The 13,704-nt window shown below is 37.6% G+C and overlaps 1 pseudogene; it reads right to left on the bottom strand.

Annotated features, from left to right (window-relative positions):
• Window positions 1-353: 353 nt before the first annotated feature.
• On the bottom strand, window positions 354-13,083 carry LOC143403839 (guanylate-binding protein 7-like; annotated as a pseudogene).
• Window positions 13,084-13,704: the final 621 nt, after the last annotated feature.

Here is a 13,704-nt window from a genome sequence, read left to right as displayed (position 1 = left end):
ACTGCATACAACATTCTCAGAAATGGCTTCAGGAGCCAAGACAGCCTATGTGATTTTTACTTAGTTTAATGGTAACAGTTTTACCCAAATATTTAAACTTTAAAGAGATTTTTTTGAGTATGTAGTCTCTTGGTCTCTGCTCACCTTTGATCTCCTTTTCCTTTTCTGTAAGAGTCTTATCTGTCTGTGAAGTTGCATCAGTCACAGACAGCAAATATTTGTGCAGAATTTCTTCAGCCGTAAGAGTTCAGAGAACAGTGGAAGTGCTGAGTTTGTTCTTGTCCTTTTTCCCATGGCCTTTACCACCAGGTACTATTCCACTCTGATGAAGTAGGGCTGGTGGTCAGGACTCCCTGTCTCAGAGGCAGGCACATGCATCAGGATCGGCAGTCATGAGATCTTCTAGCAAGAGAGCTTTTAGGTGGTGTGTAGAGATCCTGGGAAAGAGAGAATCTCTGAACTTATAGATGGAGGGATCTAATTTTGTAACTGTTGGTGCTGTGGTTCCAGAGGGGAGGAGTGGTTTGAAGACTGAAGCCATCATGGAGAAAGCAATCCACAGGAAAAGGGTTGGAGTAAGGACGGAAGGGGATCAAGGTCTGGGTAACACTTGACAGAAGGATTCAATGGTTGCAATCCTTGGATCCAGTTCTCCCTAAACCTAACTTGAAAAGCATATTCTGGGGAATAGATGTTTAAGGCCTTATTGAAAGGTCATAACGAAAACCAAAAATTCAGGATGTCTTGTGTTTTCTAGTTCCTTGTTTTTAGTTCTTAGTTCTTGTTTCTAGTCGAGCTGACTTTTGCTATTTCTAGAAGAATAGACTTTCATCCTGTCCTGGGAATTTCCCAAACACATATTATTTCATTTTCAGTTTTGCCAATTATGCTTGTATTTGTTTGAATGTAAGAAATCCATACAAAGTGTTAAGGGCATGGGAGAATATATGATGTAAAGTTAGTTGTGCTCTCTTCTTTCACCTCAACTATACGGGTGCCTCCCTATTGTGACTCTACACTAGTGTTTTGTATTTTCCACAGGTAGGTTATAACATATGTGCATATTGAATATTTTATAAATTAAGTATTCACATTTTCTACATTTTTCTTTCATTAATGCTAAAACTTGGAGATGTTCCCCTACACATACAACTCCCCAACTTTTTACAATGATTTTAGAGTATTATTCTGAAAATATGTCCTATGATTTCTCTTATCAGTACCTGACACAGGGACTTTCAGTTGCTTCCAGTCTTTTGTAATTATCATGACATAAGTAAACCACTACAAAAATCATTTATAATTGGGTAAAAAGACACATAAGCGAATTTCCTGTATATGCAATTGCTAGATCGGAGGTATGTGCATTTTAATTTTTGATGTATATTACTAAAACTGTTCTTCACTGCCCATTTAGAAGGCAAAATTATGTGCTTCACAGTTTTATTTTGCGCATTAGTTTTAGTATAAAGAAAATTTTCTTCATTTTTCTTTCTATTTAAACAATGTGGTTGTTGGTCATTTTCCACAAGAGCTCAACATGACTTAAAAAACCTTCAAAACTAAATATGAATTGCAAATATTTTCTTCATATTGATATTTAGCTTTTTGCTTTACTTAAGCCTTTTTTAGAAATCATTTCATATTGTCTTCATTGTTTCTTATTTCTTCAATTCAATAAAAATCATTTCTCTTAGGAATAAACTCATATTATTTGATAACTATTTTTTATCTTTAAATTTTTCTTGAATAAAACTGATATGACACAATCTCCTTTAAAAGGAGCCATAGTAAAATATTATTAAAATAAAAGATGGCTCATTTTATAATTTCCTATCAGGAATCCTCTGGCTACTCTTAATGGCACTAATATAGATGAACCAGGAAGACACGGAAGCAAGTGGAACGATTTCTGATCTTTCATTGTCCTTAATTTATATGAGGCCAAATCTGATGCATACAGACCAGAAAGATCTACTTTAGGTCTCTTAGATGGTTGTGCCAGAATCGTCCTCAATTGGGGCACATAATCTCAACAAAGAGTAATCCACTACCCTGGGGGTTATTATTTTGACCCTCCAAAGTCTATCAATACACAGAGTGCTGGAGTCTCATAGATTTATAGGATTCATTAGGATCCAGGTGCACTTGAGGTGTCAGTGTCAGTGAAACATTTACCTTCTGAGTGTCCCTTTGGAATGATGTCTGCATCTAACATTTTGTCCCATCCCATCCTGAGGAAACAGGCCTTGTCTGTCAGGTCCTGCCAGGCCCTGTAGAGACTCACCTTCAGCTTGGGCTCCAGCACCCTTTCCAGCTCTCTCAGAATGTTCTCCCTTTCTCTCTCCATCTTCTCCTTAAGCTCTTCCATATTTTCTTGGAAGCTTCTCTCTTGGGCCTCCATCCATTCCTGCTGCTCCTTCTGCTGCTGTCTTAGAAGCTCCTGTTCCCTCTCAGCTGCCTCCTTCTTGGCCCACTCATCTGCTCCACAAAGATTTTAGAAGGAGAGAAAAAACAACAGGCATGTATTCTAGCCTCCTAGGTTAGCACACCAAGATGATTTCAGAAAAGGCAAGAGGGAAATCTCTCAATTAGCCCATTAGCCATGACTGCAAGAGTATATGTTTACAAATGTGATGGAGAGCTATTTGACAGACTCCCCTCTTGCTCTCAGATTTAGCAGAGCCTGTGCTCCATAGCAGGAGGAAGCTTCTGGTTTCAGGAAGGTTTTCTTGTCCAGTCAGTCAAGGTCTGTGTAGGAACACCCCCACCCCCTGAGAGCTATGACCTCCCCTGTACCTGCTATGGCCTTCTCTCCCTTAGTGAGGGCTTTATCTGACTGCAGGATGGATTTTCTATGGCAGACAGTGGATGTAGTAAGCTCTGGAGGACCTCCTTTGCCTGGGGAAACAAGAAGGAACAAAAACTCTTTAGGCATCAAAAATCTGTTCTTTAGATGAGAATGGTAGTATTCAATAAAACCATAAAACTGACTCTAAATTTTGTGTCCTTCTAATTAGGACTCCATAGTGATTTCTTTCCTTCTGTGGAACAACAGAAGTTCATGCTTTCTGTTGAGACATGAAAACCTCCTTCCTAGGTTCCCAGCCTCCTCTCCCATGAATGCTCCCCATCTGCAGTTTGCAACCCCAGGTTGAGCCCTAGTCACATGTAGGAGCAGGTCTACAAAAACATGACCCCTCCATTATTTGTGGTATGTGCACATCTTGTTTTTTTCTGTTCTAGCCTTTCCTTACTAGGATCCCAGCAGGAGGATTCCAAAAGAAGAAAAGAGTTTCCTTGACTGGTATCTCCCAACTATTTTACCCCTTAGCTTTTCTAGGCTGCCTTCTGAGTTCTTTCTATCTTTGTTGAGATTAACAAATAAAAATTGTATACATTGCAGGTGTACAACATGATGTTTGATATATGTCTACATTGGTATATGGTTCCTACAATCAAGCCCATTTTCATATTGATTACATCAAGTTACATTTTCTATATTCATGAGAATGATGAGGTCGAGTCTCTTAGTAACATTAAAGTACATAAGAGATTATTTTGTCTACAGTCACATTTGTACATCTGCTGTGCAGGATTTACTCATCTACAGCTGCGTGTTATGGTACCACTGAATGTGAACTATACAGCATTTGTCTTTCTATGTCTGACTCACTTCCTTTAGTAAAATGTTTTTAGGTTAATTCACGTTGTCATCATTGGCAGGACTTTTTTTTAATAACTAAATAATGTTCTGTTGCATATATGATATATATAGTTGTATTACTTACTAATCACAACTGCATGGCACTGGCATAAAAACCTACACAAATACCTGTAGAACAGAATAAAGAGGTAGGAAAGAATGAAACTGGACTGTTGTCTTATACCTTATGTGAAAATAAACTAAAATTCATTAAAGGTTTAAACATAAGACCTAAACCTGAAAAACTCCTAGAAAAAAAAATCAGGGGGAAAACCCTTTGACATTTGCCTTCTCAATGATTTCTCGGATTTAAAATCAAGGCGTAGGCAACAAAAGCAAAAATAAAATAAGTAAGTGGAACTGCATCAATCTAAAGTTTTTTCACTGCTCAAATACTATAAACAAAATGAAAAATACAATATGTAGAACAGGAGAAATATTTGCAAACCATTCATAAGATAAAAGGTTAATTCCAAAGTATATTAGAAACTCTTACAACATAAGAGTAAAAAATAAAACAGAATATATGACCTGATTAAAAAGTGGGGAAATGACCTGAATAGACATTTTTCAAAAGAAGAAATTCAAATGCAAAACAGATAATTGTAAAAGTGCTCAACATCACTAATACCAGTGAAACACAAGTGAAAACCACAATGAGATCATAGAACATCTGTGAGGATGCCTATTATCAATAAGCCAAAGGAGAACAGAAGTTGCTGAGATGTAGAGAAAAGGGAACCTTGTAGAACAGCTGGGGGGATGTGAAGTGCTGCAGCCATCATGGAAAACAGCAGGAGAATTCTAAAAGAAGAAAAGAATTCAGAGTTTCTAAAGGCTGCCCTATCAGCTCTGTCACTGGCTGGTTGTATATCTTCAGCCACTTATTAGATCCTCATGCACTACATTTCATTACTGCATAGGAAGAAAGTAGCACCTAGTTTACATGATTCTCAGAATTAAATTGATAATGCGAGAAATGACCTAAAACTGTACCTGGTATAGGAAGTGAATGTTCGATGTGTGTTAACAACTGATCCTCATCATCCTCAATGTTACTATCAATCAGCACACACCCAGTTACCGTTAAAAAATAGTGTTAATACACCATATCCTGTTGAATATTATTTTACCCACTTGAAGTATGATACATTTCATGAGAACCAAGTTATTCCCTTCATATTGTATCTTCTTACTTGGCCTAAAAAACTACCATTCTTGATAAATAAAAGAAATGGTTGGTTTCACCTGAATTCCTGGTTCTAAATCCTCTCTGGGAAGAACTATTTTCAGTTTATCTAAAAGTGTCTAATGGGTAGCGAATATAAAATGATATAAATATCAACATATTTCCATTCTTTGCCTTTGTTTCATAAATGGTTCTGTGAGCTTAAAGTTTGCAAAAGAACAACACAGACTCTCTGACCACACTCTGTTGGCTGTCCCCCCATCCCCTTATTCCTTACCTTTACTCCTTTCCAGGACACCACCTTGTAGCCCTGTTCCACCCCACTACCCTTTGCTCCTGAGTAGACTATGGCCTCCAGGAATAGAGAATGCTCCTCTTGAAATGCTTTGTATCAGGGGTGCCAAAAGCCGCATCAGCCAATCCCAACAGAATTTGAAGGATGCCTCCTCATTCTGCAGCAAAAGAGCTTCCTTCTTTCTCTCTAGGGTGTCCTGGAAGGGAAATGTAGAGGAATAAGATAAAAAGAAGTTGTTAGAAGGAAGGTCTAATTGAGATCCTCTTGGAAGAGGCAGTCTGACAGCCTCAGAGTGGTCTGGGACATGGAAAGGAGCCAGGAGACGTGCCTCAGTCCCAGGTCTGGTCAATTCTCTGTGCAACAGAAAATTGCCTTAACTCCCTTGGGGTCAACTCCAATCTCTGTAAAATGATAGAGCTGGAAAACATAAACTTGATGGTTTATTCAGCTGTGGTATTAATGAAGACGCAAACACTAAAGTAACAATAAAAAGCTAAATTTGGACTAGAAGTAAATTTGTCAGGAAATATGGGTTGCTGTGATTGAAATTATATACATGGCAAATAATTCCCCAAGGAATGAGGTGAGTGCATTCTGAAAAGAATTTTGAACCCTTCATAAATTCTTTCAGTGAGAGTTTAAATATTTTGATTGTTTGTACTTGCAAATTACAATCCACTAGATTTCCTAAGAGATTTTTGTCAGTGTTGTGTCAGTTCCAGATTGACTGAAAGTCAAACTTCCAGTGAAGGTGCCTCTAGTCAGCAGAATTAGGCAGTCCCAGTTTCTCCCTTGGTGTCCACACCCCGCCTTATCCCTGAGCCTGTGAATATGATGGATATTAATTCTGTGATTCTAATGTGTTACACAGCACAGGTTGACTTTAAAAAATGGAGAGTAGTCCATAGGACATCATCTAATCACGCAAACTTTTAAAAGCAGTTTTCTCCTACTGTGGCATAAGAGGAAATCAGAGAGGCTAGAGAAGGTTTTGATGGGTGCTTGCTTGTTTGAAAGTGGAGAGGGCTTCCCCAGAGCACCAAGGTGAGAACTAAGGCAATTTGAGTCCTTATTTTAAGTGGGTGGCACGCTGAGCAGAGCACTCACACACCCTGAGCAGATATCTGACTGCAAATTAACACATTCATTTTGCTTTAATCTGCTAATTGCTTGATAATTTGTTCTGCAGCAATACAAAATTAAGTGCCATCTTTTATAGAAAGAATGCAGAGTATGAGAAGAGCTCAGTTGCACACACACATACACACACACACAAAGTTCTTTCTATGATGAAAATGATGCAAACTCTGGAATCTAAAGAGTCCAAGTCTCATTGCAGAAGAAGAGGAATCAGGGAGGATGAATAAAAAAGACAATTACCACCAGCTTCTTCTGGAACTCCAGCTTCTCGTCCTTGAAGGAGTGCTCCATGAAGACTGTGATGGCTTCCCTCTCACAGGCTGTGTGCACCTCCAGCAGCTCCTGGAGTGTGTCTGGGGGAACTGCACCTGCTGGGCCATCTGCTCACTGTAGTGGTCGGCTGCCTTCTGCACAGCTGCTGAGTTCTCACGCTGGGCAGAGTGGTTACTGAGTTCTTCAAGCAAGGAATGGTTCCTTTGTTGATGCATTTATGTAGGTTTCCACCAGAGTCCCCAAACCTGAGTGACATGGAGTATATGAAAAATCTTACTCGTCATTTTTATAAGCTTTAAGTATTGGCATTATAAAAAAAAATCACAAAAACACTGTTTATCTCATGTTTTCTTCTTCTTCTAGTGTACTTACTACTTTTTTTTTGTGTCCTCCAAGAATAAATCACTATTTAGTAATATTGTTTTTCCTATACACTCTTTTTATAGTTCTCACATTCACCCCATTACACAATTACAGATTAAAACCAAGAGTTTTTTTTTAATGAAAAAGAATTTATTAGAGGAAGTAAATTACATAATTTGTGAGTCTTGATTTAAAATAAAAATGAAAAAATATCATCAAAAATTTACAGAAAGCAACATAGAGTTTGGAAACAAGCATAGGCCCATCTCCACATGGGGACTTCATGATTGCATAGAACACATGCTCCTGAAACCAATGCTGCTTAAATTTGTTTTTCAAACACACAATGAGCTGGCATGGGACTCATGACCTGCTGATTCTTTTCTGACTAGTTTCAATTTATAAAATATCTTGTATATTCTCACAGGGAAACATTTAATCCTATGGAACTTTCCCTCAACTTACAGATTTTCTTTTCTGAGTAGTAGCTTCTGATGGTACCCTTAGTGTACTAATTGTATGAAATGTGTTAAGCTTCAACTAGTCCTCAGATATAAAATCTTTAAGAAAAATGCATTTCTGTGTGTGGCATGAATGTCTGCTTCTCCACATGCCTTTACAGAAGCAAACAGAATTACTGACAAACTCACAAAAGAATCACAGTGTTATCCTACATACTGAACTCCCCAGAGACAGGCACTGGGACAACAGAAACTCAGGATTTCCAGTGACAATGATTCCCCCTCCCAGGGTCTAGGCCTTTGCATTGGTGAAGACATAGGAACAGAAGTTTTTTAATTGCACCTGAAAATTCCTTTCCAGCTGGTTTTGTGGAACTTTATCAATGTGGGATAACAGGCGAGTCAAAGCCCTTTGTTTTGGAAAGAAACATCTGATACACTCTCTAGACCTGTTGGAATTTTGCATTTTTTCACTCTTTCCTGTAAAAAGAACACTCATTGAGTAGACAAGCCTGTAGAAAAAGGGATTGAGGACTTTTTTAAGAATATTGAATCTTTGCCTAACTGTAGCTCCCAAGCCACTGATCTTCCATTATTCAATTTAAAAAAAAGCAGTATTAAGTTAACTTGAACATCATTTTTTTTATCAGAACTGAGAGTCAAGGAAGTACTTTTGTAGAGACACTCATCTCTAGTGAAGAAACCTATAAATTGTCTCTTTATCCCTTGTATAGTGGCCGATACATTATTTATTAAAAGTTTGAAATGACTGATTAATCCCAAAAATTGTCAGAAAGACTTTTATGATAATTTAATCCCATGTCATAAATAAGGAGTGGGCTCTTCAGTAAAATAATACTATAAATAAGGACAAGATGTTCCTGGGAAAAGTAACATGAGGAGGATAGATGATACCCAAAACTGTAGAGAAAATGGTTCACAATCCAAGTCCAAAATCTACACACCATAATCAAGTCTAGAATTTCCTTCAGCAAAAAAGTCCAAAGTAAAGTGAATTTCAATGTAATGTACTTCTTGATGTCAGATTATATTGGACTTGACTTTGTCTTACAGATTTTTTCTGGCGTAAATCTGCTGTTCAAAATAGATGTTAGTTCAAAGAATAAATAAACATGGGTATTGATAAGTACCAGTACACATGTATTCTGCTAAATGTACTCATGTGATAAATTTATAATATAATAGTAAGTATAATGTAAGTATAATAATATAATGTATAATAGTATAATATGTAAGTGTATAATAGTATAGTGTATAATAGTATAATGTAAGTCTGTGGGATAAATAAAGTGATGTTGTCCAAAGGTAAAATGAAGGGAACCCAAATTCCAGTATTCCTGGAATTATTTGTCACTGCCCCCCCCCCATGAACGATTCATTATACAAACAACTTTTCTCTGAAGAATGTTACTATATACTTTAGAATAATGAGTGAAATGTTTTTTTAAAGTAGGTCCTTACATTTCCTGTGATTCTAGGTTTACTCATTTCTAGTTTGATAAACTCTTTTCTTCAAAATACAAGGACCAGATAGACTTCATAAGTAACAAATATATGAGCCTTAAAAGTGATAGCATTGATTGTAATCCTCATTATTTTTCATGGTACTGATTGTTCTAAAATTATTGGGTACAACACTGAGCCCTAAATTTCCTTAGTAAATACAAACCTTAGCCTCTGAAGATTTTTATAAAATAAATATGAAAATCATGGTCACTTGACAATCATTAATCTCCATTAGCAAGAGCCTCAATCCAGTCTCAAATGAACAGGTATATCGAACACTAAAAGTCAGGGCTTAGTTGATCCCACTTCTTTATGGAACCTCCCTGCACCAAGGCCACCCTTGGATAACTGACATCAGCTTCAAGGCATTCTCCAGGTACTCATCTTCTGTGATGGGGTGTCCATGCATCCTCAGCTCCACCATGAAATCTCAAACAGTCCAAACAAAGTCTGGAAAGAAACTTACAAACTCAGTGGAGTCCTCTACTTCATCAGGCATGAAGTTAGATTTTGCCCTGATTAGTTGCGTTAGTTCAGTCACATAGCTGGGATCTTAGCTAAGGAATGAGAAACATCACAATTTCCAGAACACTTAACAACAAGTTTTATGAACATTCCTTTTTTTTCCAGGGTCCACTCTTCCTCAACCAAGACAATCAAGTTAGAAGATAGAAGGAACAGTTTCAGTTGCTATTTTCTTAACCTCCCCTGATAAGACATGATTGTTTGGTTCTTGGAAGGATACTGTAGCTGCTCCAGGGCATGGTAGTCATTAGTGCCCATGCTGTTATAGACAAAGGTGCTGCTGAGAATCATGGCCAGGACAAAGATCCAGGAGTCATTCTTAGGGTCACACTAGGAAGCACAAGAGAAAAGGACTTAGAAGTCTACTTTTCATTCATTTGCTCATTTAAAGTTGTTCATTCTTTCTTTTAGCTGTACTCTTTCTGAATATAGGTGAAATAACAGAATTTTAAGATAATGCTAAATTTAAATCCCATTATTGATATTTATATTAGTCTCTCTCAGAATATTAGTTTATGTAGCTATGAAGACAAATGAAAGTCATTCTCAATGTGCATAAAATAATTAATGAAATACCTAAAACATTGTAGGTGACTCAAAATAAGTGTGCAATAACTCATGACAAATTTCATCTTCATCATGGCTGTAGTAAGGATGCAATCACTTTTCAGTAAAGTTGAACAACACTTTTTTTGACATCTGACAAAATGCCACACCCTGCATTTGGTTTTGTAGATACAAAGTTCTGACAGTCTCTGCTCACAGGAATATCACTTTATAGAGGCACAGATACACATAATACATATAAACAGTCCAAATGATAATCTGTGAGGAGAGGGAACCAAAATTATTTTACAGAAAGAAAGAGGGAAGAAGGGAGAGAGGGAGGGAAAAGGAGAGGGTGAGGGAGAGGAAGAGAGAGGAGGGGAGGGGAGAAGGAGGGAGAGGGAGAAAAAGAAACACAGTGGAGAGTGGGGTGGGGAGGTCCATGAATGTGAATAATTGCTCTGGGGATTCAGAGCAAGAAGTTATTAGCTGTTTTTTAAAGAGCTGTAGAATATGCAGGGGTCCAGCAAGTGGAAGGACCAGCAGCAGAAAGCCTCAGTTGTTAGAGCACAGGGTTCTTTTATTTCACTGAAGCAGTGAGTGTGCAGGCCAGAGTGAAAACTGGCAAGACTTAATGAGATTAATGGCAAGACTTAAAAGGTTTTAAAATAGATCCAGAATTTACTCAAATCCGGTTACAAGTTGTTAAGTCAGCCAGTGGTTCTGCTGTTTGGTGTGTATTTATTAAATTAAATTGTACATCCCAGTATTAAAAAGAGAAGACCTGTCCTAATTTACCAAGGTAATGGTTTGGATGTGAGGGTGTTCCCCAAAAGCTTATGTGTGAGACAACACAATAAGGTTCAGAGGATAAATGATTGAATTATGAGAGCCTTAACCCAGCCAGTGAATCAATGCCCTGAGGGGATTAACTGAGTGGTGACTGAAGGTGGGTAGGTTGTGGCTGGAGGAGGAGGGTTCCTAAGGGCATGCCTTTGGGGAGGACATTTTGTATCTGATAAGTAGAGTCTCTTCCTTTTTTTTTTTTCCTGATCATCCTGTGAGCCACTTTCCTCTGCCTCATTTATGCACATGATGGTCTGCATTACCTCAAGCTCCGAGGAATGGAGCCAGTTATCTATGGACCAAGTTCTCTGAAATCATGAACCCCCATATAAACTGCCCCTCCTAAAATTGTTCTTGTCAGCAAAAAACAAATGAATCAAACAACCAAACTATTTTAGGTTGCTAGAGAAATTTGAGGAAATGGAATTTTGTCTCATTATTCATAATTGGATTGCAGGTATAAAAATACGTCACAGATGTTGGACTGAGGTGACCAATTGAATTGCACACGAATCAAGAGCCCAGAGGATTCTCTGCCTCACCTTTTCCACATCCCCCAGGCCCTCAGTGTCCAAGAGAACCAGGGTGTGGTTTGGCTTGCTGGGGTGAGGCACACACCACATCCAGATGCCCTTGGTCCCAGATCTCACTGTGGAGCCCTGGGGGAAGAAAGAGGAGAAGACAACACAGAGTGACACCTGAGAGGTAAAGCTGCCAGGGGTTACAGGGGTTAAATCTGTAGGAATGTACAGTGTTGAACAAGGACAGTGTTCACTACTATTTCACAAGGATAAATAATCCAAGTGTTATCTTTCTCAAAAAACACTTTGTACCCCAAATTCACATTATTGTTTCAGGTGCTCAAATGACTTCACACTAAGAATTAGTGTAAACTCTATCATCCTGTGCTGTCTCCCTGTGTATTTTTATCTGACCAGGAAGAGCTGTAGTGTTCTCTGGATTCAAGTTGAGTTCAGTTAGTTATTGAAGAAGGGAAGATTTTCTACATGTGCACCAGGATATAAATATGAGAATATTTATAACTACCTTATTCATTAAAGATAAACCCTGGAAATAACACCACTACTCATCAACAACAAGTGGATAAATAAATCATGGTGTCTGACATAAGCATACTATAAAGTACTTAAAACAAATTACAGATATGTGTTACAACAGAGGATGCTCATAAACTTCTTCTTGAGCAAAAGAAGCAAGACAAACAAGAATACACACGTCATAGTCCCTTTTATATAAAAGTCAAAAGAAGGCTGAACTCAGAATTTTGTAGACTGCATAATAGACTATAGAACCATTATTTAGAAGCAAGAGTAGAGTGTACCCTGAAAACCAAAATATTTTGAGCTTTGATGAGAGTGTGGGAGGATATGATTTGGGCTTTTGAATATTGGTTAAGTTTTCTTTCCTGATCTAGTTAGTAATCACATAATTTTCACTTTATATTTATTAACTATGTTGTATACATATGCTTTATGTACTGTGTTATAATTTGCATATTATAAAACACTATGAAAAAAAGAGCAGCAAGTTAATTTATCAAAGATCTGCTATAAATAGAGAAAAATTGACTGGTATCTCAATTTGGATATTTGATATAGAGGGATCCTACTGTGCATCCTTCTGCTCATCCACTTGTTTTAAAAGGACATACTTCACTATATTTGTATTCTACTTCAAATGGCCATGTTACTTGCACAAAAGGATGCAGGCGGGCAAAAAGGGAATGATTGTTAGAGCTCAGTCCCTGAGCAGGTGAGAGTGGATGGCACCAGGAACAACAGTGAAGCAGATATTTTGATAAGGTTGGAGAACTCTTTATTAATGGATAAAGGATGAGATAATTTTGGATAGGTGAGAGGTGATGAGTATGCTGGTAAGAATTAGACATTTTCTTTAGTGGGAGGGATTAGCCTCTTCCTTAAGACGACCCTAGAGAAAGTGAGATCAGCTTGTCCTATTTGTGGTTCCAAGCAACTGCCCTTGCCCCTGGACCACACTCACCATGATTCTGTCCTGCAAGATGATTTATGAGGCAAGATTTCCCCGTACGATATGTCCCCACAATGGCCACCACCACCACAGGCTGACGTATCTTGTCAAGAATCCTCAAGGCTTCTGAATTCACTGTCAGCTACTCATTCCAGTTTTCCACTAAACAAATGGGGGACTTCATGGTAGATTCAGATGCCATGGTCACCTGTAACTCAGAAAACCCAATGAGTGAATCACATGATGTTGAAGTCTTTCTCATGGCTATTCAAGCCACATTCATGTCAGTTCTCTGCCTGTGGAATATTTAACATTAATTTCTACATTTTGTATGTTATTAAAAGTAAAAACATTATGTAGCATGTCAAGTCCTGGTATAGATGACTTATGTACATCATCGACATTTTCATGAAGGACTCAAAAAGTGTTTTCTACCAAGCAAAAGAAATACCAGAGATAAAAATAAGGAAGGAATAAGTCAAATTATTACTATTTGCAGACAATATGATCTTATATATAGAAATCTAAAATATTCCACCAAAAGACTACTAGCGCTAATAAACATATTGGAAAAGTAGCAGTTTACAAAATTGATGTACAGAAATCAATAGATTTCCTATACACAATAATAAATTGGCTGAAGAAGAAATCAGGACAACAATTCCATTCACAAAAACCTAAAAAAAAATTACTTTGGAGTAAATCTAACCAAGGAGGTAAAAGACCTCTACAATAAAACTATAGAACACTGAAGAAAGAGATTGAAGAAAATCCTAGAAGATAGAAAGACCTCCCATGTTCATGGATCAGCAGATTTAATATT

Source organism: Callospermophilus lateralis, chromosome 7 (assembly GCF_048772815.1).
Source record: "Callospermophilus lateralis isolate mCalLat2 chromosome 7, mCalLat2.hap1, whole genome shotgun sequence".
In the NCBI taxonomy this organism is placed as follows: Eukaryota; Metazoa; Chordata; class Mammalia; order Rodentia; family Sciuridae; genus Callospermophilus; species Callospermophilus lateralis.
The sequence above is the reverse complement of the archived record's forward strand: the minus strand, read 5'-3'. Positions and strand labels throughout refer to the sequence as shown.